This window comes from Chionomys nivalis, chromosome 17 (genome assembly GCF_950005125.1).
Source record: "Chionomys nivalis chromosome 17, mChiNiv1.1, whole genome shotgun sequence".
Lineage (NCBI taxonomy): Eukaryota > Metazoa > Chordata > Mammalia > Rodentia > Cricetidae > Chionomys > Chionomys nivalis.
Genome location: NC_080102.1, coordinates 31657596 through 31669829, shown reverse-complemented (window position 1 = coordinate 31669829; position 12234 = coordinate 31657596). Strand labels below are relative to the sequence as shown.

General features: G+C 47.7%; 1 protein-coding gene across 2 annotated transcripts in view; it reads left to right on the top strand.

Moving 5' to 3' along the window:
* Positions 1–12234, top strand: part of Slc45a4 (solute carrier family 45 member 4) — a 71884-nt gene that overhangs the window by 803 nt on the left and 58847 nt on the right. The window lies entirely within an intron of this gene.

Below are 12234 nucleotides of genomic sequence, written 5' to 3'. Positions count from 1 at the left end.
TGTGCAAGTTGGGGAGCACAGCCTGCTGGTTAGTTATTTGTAATAACCTTAGAAGGTGGGGTCAGCCACGGGTGGGTAGAGGCGCTAGGTCCCCTGGGGAGTCTGGGTCTTTTGCTTTACCCTGTGGGATACTGATGGAGTGTGGCTTCAACTTCTGCCTCAGTCTCCCCTTCTGGTACCCTAGCTGACCACACACTGGGGTTTGCAGCTGTTACTGGGGTGTTCAAAGACGCGTGCCTGGCAAACAGAATTTGTAAAGATGAGCAATTGAAGCAGTCGTTTCTAGTGGTCTTGTAGCTCCCCCCCCCACCACCACCACGGTGAAGTGTGTTCCCAGCACATTCCCTGCAGCTGGCTCCACTGACTGCTGACAGGTAGGGTGTGGTGGAGTCTTTCCTCTGTTATCTTTCCTCGTAGTAAGAAAGCGTTAGTAAAAAGCTGCAGGGGTGCCTTACTGATTCAGGGTGACAAATGGCTGGTCACTGGAACTGGGAACCTCCGCCAGCCTTGGAACAAATGTGAACAGCACCCTCAATTTGCTGCTTCGATCCAAAGCCTGCTTGAGAAGAGCAAGTTGATGAGGGCTTTGCAGAGATATTTTGCACAAGCTGCTGGGGGGCGGGAGGGGAGAGGCAGTGACCGTGGCCTGAAGCTGTGTGGGCTCCAGGTGGGAAGAGACCCTAACATGATGAAGAAATCAAGTGCTTTGGGGGAGGGATGGGGGAAGTAGGTCATCTGCAAATCCTACACTTCAGGAATATTTGTGCCGATTGTTTTTGTGACGGATGCTGAAAAGTTGTTCCTTTGAAGGGTTTGAACCGCGTGTTAGGTGTATGTGGGGGTGATTTATTTGGGAGACATCCCTACCACAATCCATGGGCCTGTGGAGGGAGGCTGCCCAGGGCCAGCACCCAGTGCTGTGGAGGATTCACTGGCTTCTCTTGCAGAGATGCTGTGTGCTGCAGCTTTGCCCCTTGTCGCATCGTGAAAGCAGATCAGAGATTGGACTGGGTGATCTCCAAGGTAGCTCGCTTTTAACACCCTGCAACTTTGCTTATTGGAGAGGAGGGGGTGGGGGAAGGGCTGAGGGAGCTGTAAACCGTTCTTGCCCTTCTCTGTCTGCCCTGCAAAGCTGCAGGGGAGGAGGGGGCTGTGATGCTGCAGCTCCTGGTCTCCTGTGCAGGAAAGGAGCGTCAAAAGGTATTTGAGCTGGTGTTTAGGGGGTACTGAATTGATTTCATCTGTGTTGTCCAGAAGGCAGATGGAAGGATTGAACAGGGTGGTGGTAGGGTCTAGGATGCCTTTGTTGCCCTGCCCTATGCCCTCTCACTGTCTGGAGGACCTTGGTGCCCCAGCTTTGGGTAGCCAGCAAGGGGTGATTTGTGACAGCTTTGTGGCCTGGTGTTGAATAAGCATGACTGGTGATCATTGTAGGTGGCAGACAACCCCAAATTGCTAGTGCCCTCCTGGGGAACACCCCTGGCAGAAACGTGCCTGTAATTTGTGGAACCAGAATGTGCTAGAAGCTGTGACTTGTTAAGGGTGGGTGAAGATGCTGCTCTATTGCTCGCCTCCTGTGGTTCCCTAGATTTTTTTTTTAAATCATAATGTAATTATGTCGACAAGGGTGCACTTAGTAATATGCCATTAGAGACTCGACTGCAGGCCAGGCGACACGAATGCTCATTGGCGTCCAGTGAAGGAGCAGTAGTGGGGACAACCTCATGCATGAGGAGCCATCTTGGGATGGAAGACCCCATAAGCCAGAGTCTACAGAGGACTCAGCTGAAGCACCTCCCCCACCAGCTCCCAGACAAGCTCCTCTTGTTTGCATTAGCGTAACTGCTCCACCAAAGTCAATGAACAAGGATCTTTTTAAATGGGAACTTTCAAAACGTGCCTCGGGTGCCCCCCCCCCCCCCCCATCAAGTTCTGGGGCCTGTGAGTCTCCTTTCAGAGAAACTTGAGGCCTCTTCCATGTTGGTGGAAAGGACAGTCCTGTTCCCAGCCTGAGGAACCTGGTCAAGCTCACGATAGGTACCTTTTATGTGAAGACTGGAGTGTGCCCGGGGTTTTTTATTGTTTGTGTATGTTTGGGATTTTTTATTTTTTAAAGACTGGGTTTGTAGCTGAGACTAGCCTTGGACTCCTGATATTCCTGCCTCTATCTACCTCCCAGGTGCCTCCTCCTGACAGGTACTGGAATTACAGTTGTGTACCTTCATGCCTGGCTCTGTGAGGTAGGCAGTTTTAAGAATGAAACACTGTAGCATAGGAAGACTGATGCAGCAGGATTGAAAGTTCAAGGCTAGTCTGGCACACATAAGGAGATCCCTCTTTTTAAATTTTTAATATTTATTTTTATTATTTTAAGTTGCGTGTGCATGTGTGTGTGTTGTCTTTGTGTGGGTATGTACGTGAGAGTATAGGTGCCTGCATCCCCCTTGGAGCTGGAGCTTCAGGTAGTTGTAAGCTGTCTGATGTGGATGCTGAGAATCAAAACTTGGGTCCTCTGGAAGAGTAATACCTGGTCTTAACCACTGAGTCATCTTTCTAGCCTGAGGCCCTATTTTTAAAAAAGTAATGAACTGGGCAGACTCAGCAGGCATAGCCTACTTGTGTGTTTTAGTTTGTTTATCACTGTTAGCTTTCCTCTTGCTCCTTTTCAAGAGGCCACTCTGTTCCCAGGTAGCCCCTTGAGAGCAGTGGCCAGCCTTGTATCTTTCTTGGAGGGCGAGGATGTTAGTGCCTCAGAATGTCAGGCAGTCGTTGTGGGGTGGCTGAGTGTTTCTGTCTCCAGTGATGGAGTTGCTGGACTGCTGAGAGCTGTGGTGAAGGACCCAAAACCTGAGTCTGGAGAGAGGATAGTCCCAAGTTCCCTGTAGCTCAGCTCCTGCTTGGGTGTGGTTGTTATTTATTTATAATTTTTTATGTGTATGAATGTTTTGCCTGCATGTATGTTTACTACATGTATGCCTGGTGTCCAAAGAGGTTGGAAGAGGATCTCCTGGGGCTGGAGTTACAGAAGTTTCCGAGCCACCAGGTGGGTACTGGGAATTGAACCCAGATCCTCTGTAAGAGCAACAAGTGCTCGAACCACTGAGTCAGCTCTCCAGCCTATTTAGTGTTTGTTGCTTTTTTGACATAGCATCTCAGATGGCTCTTGATTGCCTTGAATTCACTGTGAGCCAAGGATAATTTCTGATCCTCCTCCCTCTACCCTACAACTGTTGGGGTTCCCAGCATGAGCTGCCATGCCTGTCTTGGGTTTCTTTTAAAAAGGGGCTAACACTCTCATTCTCTTGTTCATCCTTATTTTGTGCTAGATGTAGCCTCCAAGCACTGGGGTCTGAGGGTGCCAGAATGACCACAAGTAGAACCCAGAACCCTCATGTTTCCTGGGATCTGCTTTACCTTTTTTGTTTGTTTGGTTGGTTTTTTTGTTTGTTTTTTCGAGACAGGGTTTTTCTGTGGATCCCTGGTTGTCTTGGAACTCACTATATAGACTAGGCTGGCCTCGAACTCATAGAGATTCACCTGCCTCTGCCTCCCTAGTACTGGGTGTAAAGTACACCAACTTTACCTTTTTGATCCTTAAGCTTGGCTTCCTTGCCTCTTCAGGCCTGGGAGACATTGTACAGACTAGGCCTCCCTGTCTTTAGCTGAACCCCCCACATCTATGGAAGGATCTACTCAGCTGGGTAGTTGGGTAAGGTAGGGTGCAAGTAAGGTGCCTTCTACTCTGGGATACTACATGACCAACAGACCCCACATGGCCAACCCCCGGCTTGAGTTTTTGTAGTTATGTCTCTTGAACTTGCAGAACTTGGTTTGCCACCACATCCCCCGGTTTCAAACATGGGAAAATCTTGAGTAAGAAAAGCCACACTTTGAACTAGAAGATGAGGCATTGAGACATTGAGGTAGGCATGCATTTGGCTCTGTGTAGTGGTCACTGTACTTTGTGTACAAGTCTCACTGCATAATTTTAAGTAGTCACTTAAGATGTTGTAAGCCAAAGTATAATAAATATCTCTATGTTGCCAACAACTTAGTCATCATTTGAGGGAAGTGCAACCAATCAACAGTGTATGATTTTTGGTTTTGAGTAAGGAGAGTATTTTTCCATCAATTTTTGGAGAACTGGGATTGAATTCTTGGCCTCCAGTGTGGTGCTCACACTCCACCACTGTAATACACCTGTAACTGTCCTTCAGCTATTTGTGTGTGGTGTTTATATGCGTGTACGTGTGTGTGTACGTGTGTGTACAAGGCCAGAAACTGACCCTGGGTATCTTCCTTAATGGATCTCTACCTTCATTTTGAATCAAGGATCTCTTACCACACCTGGGGGCTGGCCAGTGAGTTCCAGGCATCCTCTTGCCTCTACCTTCCCACCCCATTGCTGGGGTAAAAGGTATGTGCCACCATAACCCTCCATCTGTTTTTTTTTTTTTTTTTTTTTTTTTTTTCTTCGAGACAGGGTTTCTCCGTAGCTTTTGGTTCCTGTCCTGGAACTAGCACTTGTAAACCAGGCTGGCCTCAAACTCACAGAGATCCGCCTGCCTCTGCCTCCCGAGTGCTGGGATTAAAGGCGTGCGCCACCACCGCCCGGCCCTCCATCTGTTTTTAAAAAGCTGTTTTTGTGTGTCTGTACATTAAGGAGAGGCACATACAACCAAGTAAATGTGGGGGTCAGAGGACTACTTTGATGTTGGTTCTCTCCTACTTTGTAGCAAGTGCCTTTATCTGCTGAGCCATCTCATTGGCCTTCCACCTATTGATTTACTTATTCATTCATTTATTTACTTTTTAAAATGTATTTATTTTTATTTTATGTGCATTAGTGTTCTGCCATAGGTGTCAGGTCCCCTGGAACTGGAATTACAGACAGTTCTGAGCTGCCATGTGGGTGCTGGGAATTGAATCTGGGTCCTCTGGAAGAGCAGTCAGTATTCTTAACCACTGAGCCATCTCTCCAGGCCCCATTTATTTACATTTGAGGGCAGGGTTTGGCATCTATACTAGAGGTAAAATCACTTGTATTGGACAAGGCTGGGCAGGGCATCCCACACTCGTAATCTCAGTACTCAAGAAACCAAGGCAGAGGATTACCCAAAATTTGAGTCCAGCCTGGGCCACATAATGAATTCTAGACTAACCTGGGGCAAAAACCAATCCTTTCTCAGGGGGAAAAATAAGTATAAAGCCAGGCATAGTGATACATCCCTGTAATCCTAGCACTCAGGATGCTGAGTCAGGAGGGTCAAAGCTGAGCATAGGAAAGACTAACTTAGAATGCCAGAAGAAACACTTATCGTAGTGGGTTGAATTTCCTTAAGAGAGATGTTTTCCAAGGTTTTGCACAAGTGCTCCATACTATAGCTTTGAAAAACTATGGGCACATTCAAAATTATGGATACATCTAAACCTTTTTGTCCCTTTGTTTTATCTTTTTGAGACAAGGTTTTACTGTGTAAACTCTATAGACCAAGCTGGCCTCGGTCTCACGGAGATCCACCTGCCTCTGCCTCCTAAGTGCTGGGATTAAAGACTTGGGCCAGGCCACCACTGTCCAGCTCCAATTTTGAATAGCTTTAAAAGATGTCATTGGCAGTATATTGTAGTCATTTAAAAGTAAAATCCAATGTCATGCACTTTGGTGATGTCATTCCTGTCATTAGTGCCCCTTAAAAGAACAAGAACAAATTGTTCTTAATGATGTGAAAGTCACACCGCCGCTGATGGCGGTGATCCATTTCCCCCTGTGAAATTTGGTTTGAATGTAACTTACCTTAATACCGGAGAGTCTTTTTATTGGTGACTTTTTTTCTTTCCTGTGACAGAAGTATGAGGAAATTGCAATTCAAAACATTTCTGTAATCTTTAAGCTGTGTCAGTTCAGCCCAGAAAAGTGGTTTGACTTTGTAATTACTTACTGTCTTGGTCACAGAGTTGGTCACAGAACCACAACTCATCCTCAGGCCTAGTGAGGGTTATAGCATATGTCTTAGAAAGCCATGGAATCAGAGTGGCTTAGTGGTGGACCTTTTAAGGTGCCTGTCTCAGGGAAAGGACTTACTGAACTGTCTCTGGGACTTGTGCTGCTGGAGCATTCTATGAGAACAGCCCCCGCCCCCCTTTTTTTAAGACAGGTTCACTACATTAGTGCACTTTCTGGCCTGGAACTTGCAGCAATCCTCCTCCAAGTGCTGGGCTTATAGCATGAACCATTACACTGTCTGACAGCCGCCTTTTTGTTTAGGTGTGGAAGGAGCACGAAGGTGACCTTGGGGCTTCTCTGGCAGTTAGTTTCAGGTGATACTTTGTGGAGACTGTACCTGGAGATCCTGAGGATATTCTTGCTGGGTGCCCCACGCTTTTACATGCCATCTTAGATGCACAGTCCTGCGTATCTGAGGGACAAAGCCCTTGTTTCATCGAGCCTGTCACTAGAGATGGTCTGTCTTGCACCTCAGTATTGGGTTGCATGCTTTCTAAGTGCTTGGTGTTAAATGGCGGAAAGATGGGGCCATTTATGGTTCACTTAGGGGTTTGCATTTTTATTTGGTTTGGTTAAAATGTAAGCCTGTGACATTATGCCTTGAGTTAAAATTTAATTTGCCAGAAAAAGGCAGCAGTAGGAAGACCAAGGTGGGTGAGCCTGGGGCTCCTTGGAGACTCTTGTTTATTAAATCCAGTGTTCCCATTTGCTAAACTTCCTCCCTCTGTGCTGTAGACCTGAGGGTTCCTGTTGGCCTCTGGGATGAAAGCCATTTAGGTGGGCTAGAGAGGATGATGAAGAGGGCCTGTACTGGGAGACTAGGGTGTTGGAAAATTGGGCCTCTTCCTGAGAACCCATGATGGGCTGATGTGGAGCACTTGACTGCCCCCAGGTGCTGCTAAGGCATGTAAATATGCTGGGTTGTTGAGATGTTTAGTAATTCAACAAACTGCACTAACCTCATGCTCAGATCAGCATGCAGTGGCTGGAGAGCAGCAGAACCAGGCATATGGGATAGTTTTGTGACCAGAGGGCCCTGTGTGCCCAGCAGTGAGCAGGATATTTTCCTGCTTTAGAGATTCATAGCCTGGCCCAGCCTGGCTTTCCACCTCTCTCTGGCCTCACTGCTGGTGTGGGTAAAAGCACATGAGAGCTGTGTGTGGAGGCTTACATCTATAATCCTACCATTGGGAGTTTGAGGTCTGCTTAGGCTAGAGAGCAAGACTGTAAAAACCCAGGGAAACCAGAGAGTCAATGAAGAGTGCTTGAGCAAGACCATGACAGCATAGGGATGGGACCCTGTCTCCTTTGTTCCTGGGGTAAGAGAAGACAACTGAAATCAAAGAATGAGGTTGGCAGCGATGGTGAATGACCCCAGAATATGGAGCCTCATTGGCCTGTCTCCAGCACAGCAGCTGTTTCTCAGTTACCTTGGTATTTTGGGCATCAGGATGGAGAGCAGGGTCTCCTGACTTGGAGAATCTACATGTGCTGAAGGAAAACAGGTACAGGAAAGCATAGAGGTTTTCTTGCCTCTAGAAATAACTGCATTTCCCTGGGCTTCCCTCCAACATGCAAATATCCTCCCAGTCATGCAAGCGACAGGAATACTGGAATGACCGTTAGTGGTTTTTCATATTGCTTATGTAAACTGTTTGCATCAAAGCTTGGGTAGGGAAGCCCTCCCCCGCTGAAGCCCTGCACACCTCTGTGCAGTACTCCCCTCTGCTGGATGGAGTCAGGTCAAGGGGTGGGCCAGCCTGTTCCGCCACTGCTCAGCACCATTTAAAGGCAGTTCTGACTTGGGAGAGAGCTTGAACAGGGAGGTCAAGTTGTAGGTCAAACTGTCCTGTTTCCACCATACAGTCTGTGTAGCCTGTAATTGGCAGGGTGTGTGTGTATGTGTTGTGGAGGGCGTGTGTGATAGGGACCAACACTTGTGTCCCTAAGGAAGAGTGCAGGTAATTGCAAAGTTATTGAAAGCATTTCCACTCTTGTTGAATGAGTCATAAATGTTCTTAATTTTGAAGAGGGTGGGGAGGGGCCTGCACCTTTTACTTTTTTTGTGGGAGCTTGGCAGAGCCCAGCTTATCCTGGTAGGGAGTACAGGGAGTGGCCAGCCCTGGCTTTGTGACCTTGCCCCAGAAACCACCACTGCTCAGAGCCTCAGCCTCTTTGTGATAACCATGAGCCCAAGAGATAGTTATTCCTGTGGAGTAGGCACTTGAAGGGTAGGAGTGACAGGTGCTAAGAGCACTGAGCCCTCTGATAGAACTCAGAATGTGAAAGTTAAATGACTTACCCAGAGCCCCATCACAGGTGGCCAAGCCTGGTGCATACCCAGGGTGTGTCAGGCTGCATGGTTCATGGTCTCAAGTCGATCACAAACTTAAAATGCTGTTTGTTTTCTGCCCAAGAAAATGTGGAAGTGCCATTCTTCCTTGTGTTCCAGCTCAAGGCCATTCTGCTGTGCTACCCATGCCAAGAGAGTGCCTGCTGCCAGAGAAAGCTTATCTTGGCTACTGGCTGCTCAGCTGCTGGTCCTTCCTAGGCTCCTATATTAGGAGTGTATCAGGAGGGATCCCTAGGGGCAAGGAAGGTACTCATTGGCTGGGCGCTTGTGTTGTCTCACCTGGTTTCCTAGAGCTGTGAGGATAAGCAGCTACCCCCTGCTGTAATTCCCTAGTATTGTCACATGACCAATGGCCTTGGTGAGCCTGCCCCGGTAGTCAATTCTGTCCCTGTCTCATCATTCCCATTCTGCTAGCTAGGCTGTGAGCTAGGCCACAGTAACGTTAGTTCTGAGATCTATTCTATCCTGATGGTGGTTCTATATGGTCAGACTTCTGGGCATGTTGAGCAGACAGGCATGGGAACATTAAGCTATCTTGACTTCTGACTTGGACCAGTTTGGGAAGATGTCCAAGCAGGTAGTACCTGGTCTGATCAGAAGGTTGTTTTTGAAATTTGTTATTGGTGTTCTCAGACGTAGAAAGGTGAACAACACAATAAGATAGTGTCATCTCAGCTTGTTACCCAACAAGCTATCTACATGTTTCTAGTCTGGACCATTTTTTTGTTTTGTTTTGTTTTATCTTATCTTAACATGTCTTGTTATGTATCCAAGGCTGACCTGGAACTCATCCTTTTCTGCCTTAGTCTCCTAAACTCTGGGACTGCTGGGATTCAGGCATGTGCTACCATGTCCTAAAAGGTTTGGTGGTTAGGTTCTGGAGGTGGAACCTAGGACCTTACATGCTAGGCAAAAGCCCAACCACTGAGCCACATTACCAGCCCTGTGCTTCTAATTTTTGTTTTGTTTTTGTTTTGATACTGGACCTCATAGAGCTGAGGCTGATAGTCAACTGTATAGCTGAGACTGGCCTTTGAACTCCAATCCTCCTGCTTCTACTTCTCAAGTAGAGATTATATGCATATGGCCACTATAGCTGGCTTGTTTTTTCAGTTTTGAGTGTCATTTTCTCCTAACACCCTATGTGTTATGGAATGAGGTGATGCTTAAAACCAGTCAAGTTTAGAATTAAATCAAAACAGGGTTTTGAAGGAGTAGATTGGACTGTGGCAGTGTTACCAACAATTGAGGGAGACGTGGGAGAGAAATAAGCTCTGCCCGCAGGTCTCCAGGGCAGAAGCAGCTATGGGTGCAGACGGGTGGCATTGTCACCACTGTTATCAGCCCACACCGACAGTGTGCCATCTCTGTGGCCAGGGAAGCTATGTCCTGATAAGTCGTCTGGGAGTGATGCTGGTTTGTGGTGTCAGGCCAGATAGGGTTTTTATGTGGGTCTGTGGGAGACTGGAAGACATCAGTACAGACCATGGCTTCTGCCTATAGAATGGCACAGGAAAGCAGTTGAAAACAATCGTCAACAGACAAGCCAACGTGGGCTTCCCCATGCACTGCCCACATCCTGACCACCCAGGGATTTGTTGGTCCCAAACAGTTCTGCTTTACTTAGGACTCTTAGACCTGTCGTCCTGCAGAACTTTGCCTGGGAGCAGGCAGGGAGTTCCTGTGCCTATCTGTGGCCCTTCTTGCCTGGTGCCCTGGTGATCTTAGTGGCTCCAGGGAAGAGAGTTGTGATGCTTATACTTTGTATAACACTAGAAGGTAAATTGAAGAGTTCTGATCCCTAGGCCCCCTTGAGAAGTGAACATTTTTGGTATGCTGAAGTCAATGGGATACCAGGATCTTAGCAATACTATAGGCTGGGGCCTTAAAAACAACAGCTTACTTCCCATGGGCTTGGAGGTTGGAGATTCAAGAGCAGGGTGCTCTCAGACTGTCTGCTGAGGGAAGGGACAGCTGATGCTTCAAAGAGATGCTTTGTGGCTGTAGTCTCATGGTAAAAGGGGCAAGGCCTTAACATAACTTCTTCATGAAGATGAGAATTTCACTCAGGTCTCTACTCTGATGACCTCATCACCTGATCCACCTTTGAGGTAGGGTTCCTGACTGTGATTGGAGGGTATGAGAGCTTTCTAGCCATAGCACTCTCTTTGGTTAGTTGTGGGTGACCTTAATCACCATAGAACCTGGATGGCACAGTGCACAGTTAACACGCCTTGAAATCGTCCCTGTCTTGCTGTTGGATCCAGTTCTAGCAGGCCCAGTGTGCACTGCCTGCCTGCCTGAAGTGCTACATGTGCTTTGTATCATCCATGTTGCATGGAGACTGAATCATCCTTGCTTGGGCATCTGGCTCCTGTACTATAGGGTGTGCTGAGCACAGTATGAGATAAGCTAGGAAGTGACCGTGACCTTTAGGATATACAGAATAAAAACTCATGGTTCTGGAGCTGGGGGTACTGTGTTATCCATTCTGGGGGGCCACGCTAGGTTTTGACTGCGTCTGAACGGCAGTTGCTGTTTTAGAAGATGAAGTTGACAGGACCTCTGCTTGCTTCCAATTGTTTTCATAGGCAATGAGAAAGGCAGGGCCTGGTCCTTAACTTACTGGGAAAGGGGTGGGCAGGCCTGGGTGGTGGCCTAGTCAGTCCTGCTGAAAGGGGCATATCCCCCTGCCTCATAACCAGTAGACCAGACTGGATCCCAGGCAAGAGTGTGTAGTCCTTGACCTTGGAAAGCCATCTTCTGTGGCATTTAGCACTGAGAGTTTGTTTTTGACACCTATGGGTTTGTTTTTATCCACCACATCTTAGAAACAACCCATTGGAAACAGTGGTGGTGTGTCTAGGGTCACTTGCCCTGGGACTCACCTGTGGGCAGCTTACCTGACCACCAGTGCTCAAGAGACAGTTGAGATGGCTTAGCTGAACCTTTCTGGATACCTCTGGGTGCCGTGGTGCAGTTTTGTGTCTTGGGCCCTGCCACATGGCAGCAGGTGTAAGGACTATGGATAGGATCTCTTTGGGTCACCATCCAAGTGATTGAAGTTTTGTGACACTATTGCAGCATAAAGGAAGCTGTGAGGAACTGTGCTCATGTCTAAAACAAAGGTCTTCCTCCTCCTTCCTGGTGGACCAGGTTCTGCCTTGCTCACCTAAGGGGAGAGTGGTGATCCTGAACATTCTGTTCTGTGCCCAGGGCTGGAGGTCTGTAACAGTAGATAGAACTTGATGTTTTCCTCCCAAGCTGTAGGACTCTGGTCTGAGGGCTCACACCTGTAAAACAGTCATGAGAGAGCTGGGGAAGCCCAGTGTCCCTCAGCTGCTCAGGGTGAACTTTCCCACTCTGCAACCTGCTTGTCTTCTGCAGTCCCCTTACACCCCAGCCTTTTGCACCACAGCCTTCATGCCCCTTGTTGCTCATGCTCTTTTTGCCATCTTCAGACTGGCCAGTGCCTCCTTTGCCAAAGTATAACAGACTGCTAAACTTTGCTTCCCTTTTGGGTTCTGTTTGTTTGTGTTGGATTTGTTTGTTTGTTTTTGCCTCTATAACCCAGACTTATCTAGATGATAGCACAAGCTGAACTTAAACTCCTGTTTTCAATAATAACTTTATTTCTTTATTTTTATCTCTCAGTAGTATTGGATGCTAGACAAGTGCTGTAACACTAAGCCGAGCCTCTATCTTTTTTTTTATTGAAAAAAAAATTTTCCGCCTCCTCCCTGCCTCCCATTTCCCTCCCCCTCCTCCCACCCCTCTCCCCCTCCCCCCACTCCTCTTCTCCTCCCTCTCCAGTCCCAGGAGCAGTCAGGGTTCCCTGCCCTGTGGAAAGTCCAAGGTCCTCCCCCCTCCATCCAGA